The 13,581-nt window shown below is 30.7% G+C and overlaps 1 protein-coding gene across 1 annotated transcript in view; it reads right to left on the bottom strand.

Annotated features, from left to right (window-relative positions):
- LOC148285221 (plasma membrane calcium-transporting ATPase 2-like) overlaps nt 1–13,581 on the bottom strand; it is an 88,964-nt gene that overhangs the window by 3,889 nt on the left and 71,494 nt on the right. The window lies entirely within an intron of this gene.

The following is a 13,581-nucleotide window of genomic DNA, read 5'->3' on the forward strand; positions in this document are numbered from 1 at the left end:
CTTATATACTTGTTTATCCCTGCCTAACTTAAAAAATAAAGTGACCAACATATTTTTATCAAAAAGAGCAAATCATCTTCAGAAGATTGGGTTGGAATAGTTATAATTTGATTGATTAATGTATGTTGTTATTGTATAATTTCTATAAAATATGTATGTATTTCAAGTAATTAATAATGTGTACAGTACGAGTATATTAATATTTCACACTCGATTTTTTTTTTTTTAATATTTTTATTTCTAAGCACTCTTTATACCACATATATGTAAATGGCAGAAATGCCGTATTTAAATAAATAAATAAATAATAAGGGAACAGAATATAAAGGATGAATTTAAAAAAAGGAAGTTTTGAGATAGAACGTTTTAAAGTTTTCAAACCTCTTGAATATGTAACATTGATAGAAAAGCACCTGCTTAATGTAAATAGATTATACTTTTATAACATTACCTAAAAATCATTAATAGAATCAAATAATCTCTTTATTTTCAGTAATCAACTGAAAAACACTTTTATCTCCTGTATGCATTTTTAAAAATTAACTTGGAAAGGATAGCCTTTACGTCAAATTTTACTAAACAGAAATGTTTATGTACACTGCCGTTAGATCCCATTATTGATTTAAAGCAAATGAAAATTTACATCCACCCTTAGTGCCCTGAAGGCTTCATATGAAAAAAATATACCTTAGTATAATAACGAACAAATATCTTACTATAATTCTTACGATGCCTATATACTTAGTTTAAAACTACAAACCTTGAAAATAACTAGTATTTCAAGGTTTGCAAAGCCAAGACAAGCACTGTCGACGAAATTAAGTTAATTGCGTTGGCTTGGACATTTAAAGCAAAAAGACAGCTTAAGAAAGACAAAAAATATTTGAAATCCGAATTTTTAAGCATATTGACAACTCGTGAAATGACTTGTTGACTTTTTATATATCTGAGGCTGTTTGTGATATATTACAAAAAAGAAAATGGAAAACGTTTTTTTTTAGTTTTGACTTTGAGGCTTAGCAGGTCAGTATTGAATTATAATTATTTTTTATTAAACTTATTTATTTTTTGTAACGCAAATGCAATAACCAGTTTACCATGCGGCCGACTAATGTCCACTCGATTTTCTTTTACGAAATTTTTACCTGATAGAAGTCGCTGAATAAATTAAAGATAAATACGAAATAATATAATAAACCTATCGACCCTAATTTTACCGTGCAGTAAGAGTTTGGACGGAAATTGTAAAATGGGTCATTCTCTGTCGTCCACGCGACTGGTTCGTTCATTTGGAATTTCTAGTAATAATGAACACAGTATAGAACCTCTACATGAGGGATACGTTCCACGATATCCAGTTTAAAAAAATTGTAAAGGAAGTACGCTTAAAAAATTACAATGCTGAATACAATTCCTTATGTAATTTTCAATTGGGAATTTAAAATAAAATTTAATTATTTTCTATTTATCTGGCCTATTTTTTTTCTTAAATATAACGTGACAACAAAATACTATTAAAAAATCATAAAAACCCGGTAACCAGTGAAAATTATAAATTAAAGGGGAATTAAACTAAATATGTACGTATTATTACTATTATAAATAAAAAATTATAACCTTATATCGTGTGTTTGGAAATCTGTAAACCCAATAGAATTAGGATTTGGTTGACAGACATTAGAAGCAAGGATTGGAAAACTTGTTAAAGATCGTAATCTAAATATTATACGATTCTATTGAATCATTTATTAATATTTTTTTTACACATTAACGTAAAAAAAATCTCTTTTGTGTTTTAACCGTTTTCCTATTTCATTATTTTTTATTTTATTTATGGGAAATATATTTGCCGCAAAAAATTGGTTTCTGCCCATATAGGAACCGATTTCAACATTAGGCATACTAATATTTCTGGCTTGCCGAACCCTTCATATATTGAGCCTACTTCTATTATAAGTTAAATTTGTCATAGTGTTTTTTGTACCATTTTGTCTAATATGAAATGCGTATACCTAAAAATTTGACATTTGTGTTTTTGTGATTTATACAAATATTTAAATGCTGGCCATTTTATTTTTGTCGTTAATAACCGCTTTAGAAAACAGGAAACAAGCATTAGTAGTACGGAATTCGAACCTCGGACCTCCTGATACTGATTATACAATACTACCCACGTGACCACTACCCGTCTCACTATTACTGCTCTTATTTATTTCATTTTAATATAAATGTATTTCAATGTCGAAAACTGATTTTATAGGTTCAAATACTTAATCATTAGTGAAATTTCAAATTTTTTCTCATATAAATGTTCCATCGCCAATTTTTTTTTAATGAACGTTCATCCCTGACTTTCTGACCCCCACATTTGAAGTTTTTTTTCATAAAATTGTGAATAGTTGATCGTGTATCTCGAAGATACGAAGCGATCACAATATGATTCACAATATATTGACGCAACCATTGGAGTGTTAAAGACTACGAGATACCTGGGCAGGCACTAAGCGTATATATAAGAAACAGCGCGAAGGCCGATACGTACAAAGCTATCGCTCCGCTGCGCTGGCCGAAGTTGCCACATTTGCATCTGGGTGTTTCAGCGAATATACACACCACTTCTAGAAAAACAATCTAGTGTGCTAGAAATCACTCGACGACTGAATAACCGCTAGGCGAGTTATTTACTGACTAGAGATTTTTCCGCAAACGTATCTACATATGTGATCTCATACATAATATAATGTATAGAGATCGTTGCTTTATACGGAAAGGAAGTGGATCTAACCTCACTTCCATAAGTATTTTTTTATCAATACATTATAGGCAACTAACGTAGAATTAACGGACAGTTTATGTAGGATAATAATAAAATACACTTACTACAATAGCATGTCCAATAGATTATGGAAAATACTGGTTTTAATCCATATGGGAGTTATTACGGTAAAAATACAAGAACGAAGAGAAAAAACATTTTTAATGAGGAATATGGAAGTTTAGTATGTACTGGGCTTATAATTTGTGATTGGCTAATTCGAGTGGCCACTTTGGAATGTTACACAATGTGTAGTTTTATTTCAACGTTTATTGCAATAGTTTGTTCTAACCAACGATTTTTTATTTATTTGGAAATTTATATTAGATACTACAGGCCTACAAGGTTAAAAAAATGCGCTATAATTGGGATGATTATTTGCAATCTGATTATTCTCAAATAGGTACGTTTCATTTGCCTCGGTGGGAAAATCAATGATTATATGAAACGAGGACCACGTTTTTTTATTTATTTATTTTACGGAACCAAACAGTCGACGATGATATATTTACATAAAAAAGATACGTTTTAAAGACAGACCAGCAAAGTTTCTAAATAATAATCATACATATTAAATTGTGGTACATGTGTATTTGTATGAGAGTAAGTGTAGTCGTTTGTTTTTTTATAGTTGTAATTTTTTTTTTAAATTTAAAAAAAAATATGTAGGTAATTTTGAAAAAAATGTAAAAACATGTCATCAAATTTACAATTCTATGCTTCTTTGCCATTCTGTTTTCAAGATTATAAGAAAAATAATTTGTCTTTGTTGTCGAACATTTGAATTCCGATTTAAAAAAAAAAAAAAAAAAAAAAACAATATAATAAGTACATAATAAAAAAATGTTCCTCTGAAGGTTTGCAGTGTGGCCCTGAATTGCAGGAGATAATTTTAATAATATTTTTAATTTTTACTGTTTTTTTTTAAATTTATTTTTTCAAAAATATTTACAAAATAGTCTTAAAGTCCTGCTGAGTTGCATACATACAACTCGTCAGCAGGTTCTTATAAATTACATCGATTATTTACACTTAACCTACATTAACAATAATTTTACTTGAAAAACAATTACATATTACATTATGAAAAATTAAAAACTATCACTAATACTAAAAACTTTTTTCTAATACCCATAATTTGAGCAAACGTCTCACTCCTGTATTTAACTCAGTATTTTTAATATTGTTTGGTAACATGTTAAATATTTTAGGTATTCTGTATTGCAGTGTCCTTTTGCCATATTTATTGAAATATCTAGGAACAGATAGCCATTCCATACTAGTAAACCTGGTGTTATAATCATGTGCCAACTTGAGTTTATACTCGGAGTGCGACGCATCCTGACAAATTAATTTGTACGAAAGTAGAGCCATAACAGATAATTTATTTACAGATTTATACATTAATGATATTGAAATATTGTGTCTCTGGCGGTATACATCTTTATGTAGTAGCAGTTTGATCATAGAATTTTGCAAGGTTTGAATAAAATTAATAATAGTTTCACTTGATAACCCCCAGGAAGTTATGGCGTATCGTATAATTGATTCAGAGAGAGATAAATAAATAATTCGTAAAGTATTAACAGGGACATAATATTTTAATATGTACATTCTATTACTTATTGCTCTTAATCGCTTACACAATTTTCTAATATGTACATCCCAATTAAAAAGTACAATTACAATCTATAGTTAAACCTAAATAAACATACTGCTCAATATTTTCAATATTTTCTTTGTTTCAACCAAATATTTTAAACACTTTGCAAATCCCTGTTATAATACGAAAACGATTTGATTTACAAGTAAGATACTCTCTTTGATGTAGATTTTTTCCGTTGTACGAAAAAGATGTGCTCGATTTTTCCAAATAAAATCGGATTATTCATGCGTCTTATATTATAACAATAAATACGTTTGCTGATACAGACTGTAAGCTCATTCTTCAAATAACTTTGAAGACCAAAATAGCTTTACAATAAGCGTTAGAATGATAATCCAGACTAAGAACGGACTCACTCGTCTTTCGATCGAGAGGAACCGAAAATATAATACGGTATTTTCCATTCAAATCACAAGTAATGAAAGGTTATAAATTAAGACCCAACTTACAGGAGATTATGGAATAAAATATTGAAGAGTTTTTCCTTTAATATTAAGCATGCCTATCAGATTAAGCATGCACGAGCGGTAATTAATTTTTCGTTTAAGCATATATTCATTATGCAAAATTGATAGAAACTGCGCGATCGAATCTGGGTCGGGTACTGCGGGTTCATCCAGTATTCATGAATACTTCAACCTAATTTGGACGAGTTTTAGAGAGTAAGGATAAGCGATTTATCCATAACTCAATAACCATAACATAAAAAGGTACTATATAACTGAATTTTGAAATATATCTGTACTGTGGCAAGCTGTTGGAAACAAATAAAAAACGCAGTCTTGGAAAGGTTTACTGGAGGAACTCAACATTTTAAAGTGGAACTGAAAAATCAGCATAAAAATTAGGTACGTCGAAGCATGATTTGTGCTTGACCTATACAAATCTTATTGACATAATGTCGTCATCTTTAAGTTGGTATGGTAAGCTCATGCTGTTTTGTATGATATCCATCAATGACATCAAAGTTACAGTAAGTATTCATTTATACATTTTTTTTAATACATCCATTGTCCTTGGACTGACTTTTCTGCTGTATCGTCAGATCAGATTTTTCCTTACATATTACATGATCGATATACAGGCTGGTAAAAAATATATATGCTTTTTTCACTACAATAAATCACAGTCCTGGATGGACGAATTTCTCAAACAGATTATATATTTATATTCTTACAGGTAGTACATAGGTCATAGGTGCATTATGTATAATATACTTTCTTATGAACAAAAACGCGGCCTCCGTGGTGTAGTGGTCAAGACGCTTGACTCGCAGACGGCAGGTTCCGGGTTCGATTCCCGGTGAGAAAACAAAAATTGAATGTGATTTTTCTCAAGCCTGGGTGTTCTGTGATGTAATTCACCACTGTAATTGGGCCTCCTGGCCTGTTGTGGTGCAAAACAAAATTAAAAAAAAAAAAAAAATATAAATGAATTATATTTAAGTTCCTCTCATTACCTTTTGTTATTTACAATGTTACTCACATGTTCTAATTCAATTTTGGTATTTAGTGATTCAATTATTTATTTTCATTTTGAAAAAAAAATGATTACTTGAATAAATTTTATTGTCTATTTTACTTCTTAATTTATTATTTAATTACCTGACAACATTTTGGGCAGGAGGCATACCTGCAACCTATTATTGGTTAACATATTACATCAGAGATGAAGAACATTTTAGAGAAGGTAATATAGAAGTCTAGGCATATACAGGGCTTATGACCTGTCATTGGCTGGTTTAAGTAGCCACTTTACACACTGTAACATTCACCATTCTGCCCATATTTAAACATCCATATTCCTTAAATTCTTTCATCTGTTGATGTTTGTGAAGTTAAAGAGCTGAAACTTTCATTTATGCTAGAAAGATTCATCTAATTGAATTATTTCACCTACATTCTAGGCAACGCCTGAACATTTTATTTTTTCAATTTCTATACTTCTTCATGGACCAGGAGGATTTATCAACAATATTTTAAGTTTGTCCAAATTTTTGTAGACAACGACTGGATTCATCTCCCTGGGGAGCTGTTAACATTGACATATTACAACATTTATTATTCGTTGTTGTGACACGCCGAAATCAGTCATAAAAAATACCCTATACACAAGTAGATACATATAATGGTTATATAAAAATTTTATTTTGAAAGATATATTATCGTCTTTCGTGGTAATGTTTGTAATAATAATATAAAACATAGATACTGTTTAATCACTTTGACGTTTTAACTATTCCCTAATTCCCTACCAATTAACGTTAATATATCTTACTTATTTTATACATATAACAAGTCATGGTTGATATAACGATCTACGTTAATATTGGTGCTGAAGGTTATAACATTGCTGATACGTCTTTAGCTTATCTACGGAATAGTTTTTAACTCCAAGTTTGTTCCAAATACACATAAAATTAATAATAAATTGGTTTTAAAAATACGTATTTACTTATTACCTATTTACTGACCACGTGTGTATTTTATCAATAGCTACCACTTATAGCTTTAAACTAACATTTAAAAATGTTATTTTAATGAACGGAAGCGTTAAAAATGAAAGAGTAATATTTCTGTGAATTTTGCATTTGTCTCAGTCGTAACGTTGCATGATGTGAAAGTATAAACATGTTGATTTGAGCACAAATAAAAATAAGAGGTAGATTAAATGCTGATTTTTATGTTATTCAATAAATAACAGAAAAACTAATAATGACAAATGAGAAGCTAAGTTTGATGAATACATTTAATAATTGGTTAAAAAAATGAAATTTTATCAGTAAAACTAGTCTGGTGAAAATAATTGTCAAAATGTTAATAAATGTAGGAGTACATGGGAGTATCTTTATATGTATTATTTTTCTGTACGTGAGATGTCTCTGAACTCCTCCTAAACGGCTTAACCGACTTACGTGCGGTTTTCAGCGAAATGTAGATCTTTGCGCTGCGCGTGTTCGTGGATATGATATTTTTCAATCGAATCTGGAAAAAAAAGTAAGAAGCATACATCTTTTTTTCATCGACCTACCAGGATTGCATTCGACGAAAATGCATTTGCAAAAAAAAATAGAAGGATGTTGTTTTTTTGTGTTTGAAAAAAGTTTGTTTTTGAATCGGCTAGTGTCTCGGACTCACGGACCAAAGATCTGTGGTTCAAATCCCACTTTACCGCAACTTGATTCCATTTTCTAATAGTGAGTTATTTACAACTCGTTGAAAATGGCCCTCAAAATTAAATATTTGGGTAAATTATAAGAACGCAAATTTTTATTTTACAAAAAAAAAAGAATGTTGACAAACAACATTAGCTTTTAATGAGTTCCATTTAGATTCTTTCCTTACATTTCTTATAACTTCTTCCCATTTATTTATTTTAACTGGATTTTTGGTAAAACTAAAATAACATTAACTGACATTCAATGCATTTTTTGAAAATCACATTCGTGAATAAAGTGCACCCCTCTTGGTGAGAAGAGCCGAGTTTGACATTTGCAAAAAGAATTCTATCTTTCAAAATTAAATAGTTTATGTTTTAGAAATCAACCGTAAACAAAGTACCTAGGTACCTGCTTATCAATGAAAAGCCTTTTTCTAAGGTGGTAAGCTAGTTGGTTAGCCAACGTTCGGGCAGGACAACGTCTGTCGGGTCCGCAAGTTAATAATAAATTGTAAATTTGAATCGTCAAATCATGTTAGGTACTGCTGAATATATATATGTTTTAATATTTGACACTCCGGAACGTGCCTGTGGGCCAGTGTAGTGGCTATATCCATTAAAAAATATATATATAATGAATGTGCCTACGTATTGTATAAACATATTTGTTAACTATGTATTTGTATTTTATATTGGATTAAATAAATAAATAATCGTTTAAATAATAATGTTTAACTGAAAAACTTTCCTCGTTTTCTGCATCTATCAACGTTCGAATCGTAAAGCCTTTTTTTGCAGTCTATTCGCTCTGCTTATCCAAACCAACGCAGCGCTTCTTTCTTGATTTTGTCTTTAATTCTGGTCTCAGACGAATAATAACATAGTTGATATATTAGTAAGGTAGTTCATATAGGTATATACTAGTGCATGGAAATAATAATATTCTTACTACTGACGTGTTTTGTATGAAAAGATTTTCAAATAAATAATTATTTAGTATAACACAAATTTAATATGAAAACTTGGCCGTGTTCCCATAAATAGAAAAACGTGAAAGTGTGCTGCTCACGTACATTATACATAATATTTACCTATTATATTGATATATTGGCTTGTAGTTTATTATTCCTATTACTTAAGACTAGGAAACGTAAATAAGTTGTTTGCTACCCATGTGGCAGAAGGTATATGATTATTTAAGGTCAGTTATTTTGGTGTTAATAGAAAAAAGAGAAGCATTTTCCGATATAATATTTAACCCTTCCGGGTCTAAGGGAAAACTAGAGTCCCCCAGGTAGCATATTTTATTCAATTACTTTTTGTTAATCATCATATTAACAATATTTTGAGTATGTCTGATTTTTTGTAGACAGGAACTGGATGAAACCCCCTTGGGAGTTATATATAATAATATGTTACAATAAAGATGTATATTTTTTTAGAAAAGTCTAAGAAGAAGGATAAAAATTAAAAAGTATTTTGAAGCATTGACTGAATTATGGGTAAAATAGTTCCGTCAGAACGTTACCCGCATCAAAAAAAGTTTTTGCCTTAAATTCACAATTTTCAAAAGAATTCAAGGAAATGGATGTTTAAAAAAGGCAGAATGGTGAATGTTACACAGTGTGTAAAATGGCCACTTAAACTAGCCAATGACTGGTCGTAGGCCCTGTAAATGCCTAGACTTCTATATTCTCTTCCATAAAGTGTTCTTCATCTATGTTGTAATCTATAATATATACTCTATAGTATTAAACATTTATAAAAAATATTAAAATAATTTATTCTGCCTAATTTTTTCAATTACAATTCACATTTTACTTTGCTTTTTAATGTTCCCTCGTGCAAACAGCAAACATTACAATTCATTCGCTCTACAGTTTTCAATACTTTGGTTTGTTTGAACGAGCGCTTCTTGCTATTTGGTTGCTTATTCCCAGCAAAAACCACAAAAATCCGGATTTCGTGCATTAGATTTTACATACATTCCCTCTCTCAACTTCCCTCTGTATCTTCCCGCTAAAGGGCTGCGTGACTTAAGATCAGTGTTATTCAACGTCTAGCAGCAAAAAGAGCGCATTATTTTGCAACAGAATTTCATTAAAAAATGTATAAATTTCGCAGAAAACTCGAAATAATATATATTGAAACAATTTTTCATTCACCACCATGACAATATAATATTTTTTTAAGCTATATTACAAGTTGGTGTTAGTAAATATTAGTATACAACCACTTACCGACTTTTTATGCCTACCGGTTTCGAGACGTACCCGTCTCTTCGTCTCTTTTTGGAACCGGTAGACAAAACGTCGGTAAGTGGTTTTCTATATTTATAAAAGGCAATTTTCGTATTTGTCTCCTCGATAGACTGAATAACTACTGGTCCGATTCAAGTGCGGTTTTAAGCGAAATATAGTTCTTTGGCACAGGCATGTTTAAATCTATTGAAATTTTCAACTTATTCAGTAGAAAAAAGTTAGGAGCGTAAATGTTTTTTTCATCGTTAACCAGGGCTACATTCGACGAGAACACATACATAAAAAATAGAATATATAAAAAAAGGTTATTTTTTGTGCATAAAAACAGTTTGTGAATGTTTACAAACAACATTCGTTTTTTATGGATCCTAATTAGATTATTTCCGTATAAATTCTACCCATTTATTTCTTAATACTGAATTTTTGGTAATACAAAAATAATATTTACTGGCATTCAGTACCTTTTTAAAAATCGCATTCGAGAAAAGCAGAGTTTGACATTTGCTAAAAGAATTATATATTTGAAAATGAAGTATTTTTTATTTCAAATTCAATCATAAACAAGTACCTAGGTTCTTATAAAGTTCATATTTGAAGCACTAACTTTGTGGTTATTCATTATAATAAAATAGATAGAATAGATAAAATAATAATAAAATAGAAAAAAAACTTTTTTTTCCACCGCCTGGTTTCAAAGCGAACAAGCTTCCTAGTCAAGGTTTACGCAACTAATGAATTAATTCCTCTTTTGTTTTTATCGTGTTTACTGCACGTGGATCCAATAAATCAAATCTTTTTTTTCCTTACAAGGGTGTTAATTTGATATCAATATTTTCGATTTTCAATAAAGACTAAAAGATTAAAAGTACTTCATGTTGAAAATAAAATATTAAAATTAGACAACTTAGAAATTAAAAAAGCGATTCATAATAAGAAAAAAATTAAATTATATTTTAAAAAAATAATAGCCAAACAAACAATATTTCTTTTAGTGCTCTCCTGTCTAGCTTCGAAAATATTGATATTAAATTACCACCCTTGTAAGGGAAAAAGAGACTTGATTTATTGTGTCCACATGTAATATTTAGTGAATTTGATAAAAATAAAATAGGAATTAATTCATAAGTTACGAAACCCTTGACGAAGAAGCTTGTGTGCTTTGAAACCGGTCGGTGGAAAAAAAATTCAAAAAACTAGCGGTTAAAAACAAAATTGTTTTATCTATTTTATTACCTAGGTTCTTACTTATCAATGAAAAGTTACACCACCTTTTTTCATTTTATCCGAACATTTTTTACACGCTTTCACGCACAATCAGGCATTTGAGTTTTAATTTAATTATCAAGCTCACGTCATAACCTGCTGGCGGTTAAAGAGCGGTAAATGCGCGTTGACAATGACTCAGCGTTTGGGCATGAGTTGAGTGTCATAATTTTAGAGGGCACATGGTGCTTCTATGTGTACTAATAGGTCAATAGTATTATTTAAGAAAACCGAACCTATTTCTTTGATTACGTAAAAGCATTATGAAGCAAAATTTACAAGTATACTTAATAATGTTTTACCTTGAGAAGAAACACGGTCAGACTTTTCTTCATACACACGTATTCCCGTATTTTCTCTCTGGATCATGGCACTATAAATATTTACCCTCGGCGTGTCTCAATAGTTTTGCATTATCAATGAATAGTTTATTGTGCGAACTTAAACCATCCAAAACGCATAAAAACGTCTAATTGTATCTGCTGTCTTCAGGCGCACGGTATCCAAATACAGTAAGAAAATATAAAATTAACTGATTCAGAAAATTTCATTTTTATACTTTGTTAAAAAAAATTATCAAAATCAGTTCAATTTTGAGATGCGAAAAATGGGAGAGGGAAAGTCGATTTTGTCTATTTTAGCTAGGCATAAAACAAAGTTTAAATACCTATTTATCGAAATTCCCTGTCACCGCATATTCCCAAAACTTATTTAATCCGAAACACAAAAATAATAATCTATATGTACATTTTTACTTTGAACTAAATACAATAATTGATATCAAACATTCTTGAGTTAATTTTATATACATATACGAGTATTTATTCAAATCTAGCCATAGCAAAGCATTGCCGGGTTCACCTCCAATACTAATATTTACTAACATTCATTAAAATGTTAGACCACAAAGTTAATGCTTTGAACATAAATAATATATTTATATCATTTGAGCGGGAGTATTTCTGGAACTCCCCTCAGTAACTCGCGGATTTTTTTGACGCTTAGGCTCAGAAAGGTTAATAAGAAGTTTTAGGAAAATTAGTTAGTAAATACGATTTGTGGTATAAAAATACACACGATATCCGAGGAAAAATGTGACTACACCGGCCGTCTCGTCGGTTGTTTGTGTAATTATTTCGTAAAAATAAAATATCGATCGAATTTATTTGAATGCGCTATTTATACATGCATGTATTTTATTTTAAATATCCGTTTATTTTTCTTATGATTAAACTGGCATTTACTAAACAATAAAAGCTTATTGGTTTATCGATTACAAAATAATTTAGTCGCAATTACAAATGTATTATTTAAATCGATTTATACTCGGCTGCGTACTTAAGTATATATGTGGGAGCGAAGTGTGGACTTGAAAACTAGGGAGTTGAATGCCGTCGAAATCTCCTTGTGGTAAAGCTATTTGTGGATAGGTCGAGAATGGGGAAGTTCAGTTGTATTTCAATTTTTTAATAGCCTATTAAACTCAGCCCGTCGTCGGACTCGTGGTATAGTGGTCAGCGCGTTTGCCTACCATACAAGAGGCCTCGGGTTCGATTTCCAACGAGGTTGAAATGAAATATTTATTTCAAAACTTGTTTTAACACTAGAATATTTCACACTCCCTGCACGGTACCTGAACGGTATAACTGATCACCTTACCTTTATGTAACAAAAATTATCAAGATACGCTGCTATTGGTATACCAATTTAGTTCCCTATGCACCATTAAATGCGTAAAGCTTAGCCCAAACTTACCCTAATTTTTTTTAAAAATTATTTACGTATCGTTTTATCAGCGCTATGATTTTTTAAAGTTTTGTAATTCTAAAATTACTAGTGACGTCTCAAGTTCTCTTCCGCTTTTTCTCGATCACTTCTGCGGATTCATCCATTGACGGTTATTCAAACAGAAATCTTGTACAACTCTCTTGTCATTGGTTGATTCTTATGAACTAAAGGCGTTGTTGAAAGTCGTTTGTTTTTATTGAAATATTTTTTAACTTTGCTGTATAATTTAAAGCTGTAATTTTTACTGAGCGTAAGAAAACATTTTTGCATGCAATTTCCTGTTGGGCTGAAGTTTTTCATTATGTCAGTGAGTGTACATTAATTTATTTTTAACAAAGTGACATTCATTTTTTTTTTGCACCACAACAGGCCGGAGGCCCAATAACAGTGGTGAATTACATCACAGAATACTCGGGCATTTATTTTTTGTGTTCTCACCGGGAATCGAACCCAGAACCTTCCGAGTGCGAACCAAGCATCTTGACCACTACACCACGGAGGCCGCCTATTTAGGTACCTGGACACTCAAACATCAACGGTAACGAGGCAGCAGATGAATTGGCATGGCTGGGAGCTGAATCAGCCCCGACAGGCCCTGAGCCATACTGTAAGTGGCCCAAATGTGCTTC

Source organism: Micrasema longulum, unplaced genomic scaffold, assembly GCF_059751315.1.
Source record: "Micrasema longulum isolate JH-2025_06_02 unplaced genomic scaffold, ASM5975131v1 h1tg000046l, whole genome shotgun sequence".
In the NCBI taxonomy this organism is placed as follows: domain Eukaryota; kingdom Metazoa; phylum Arthropoda; class Insecta; order Trichoptera; family Brachycentridae; genus Micrasema; species Micrasema longulum.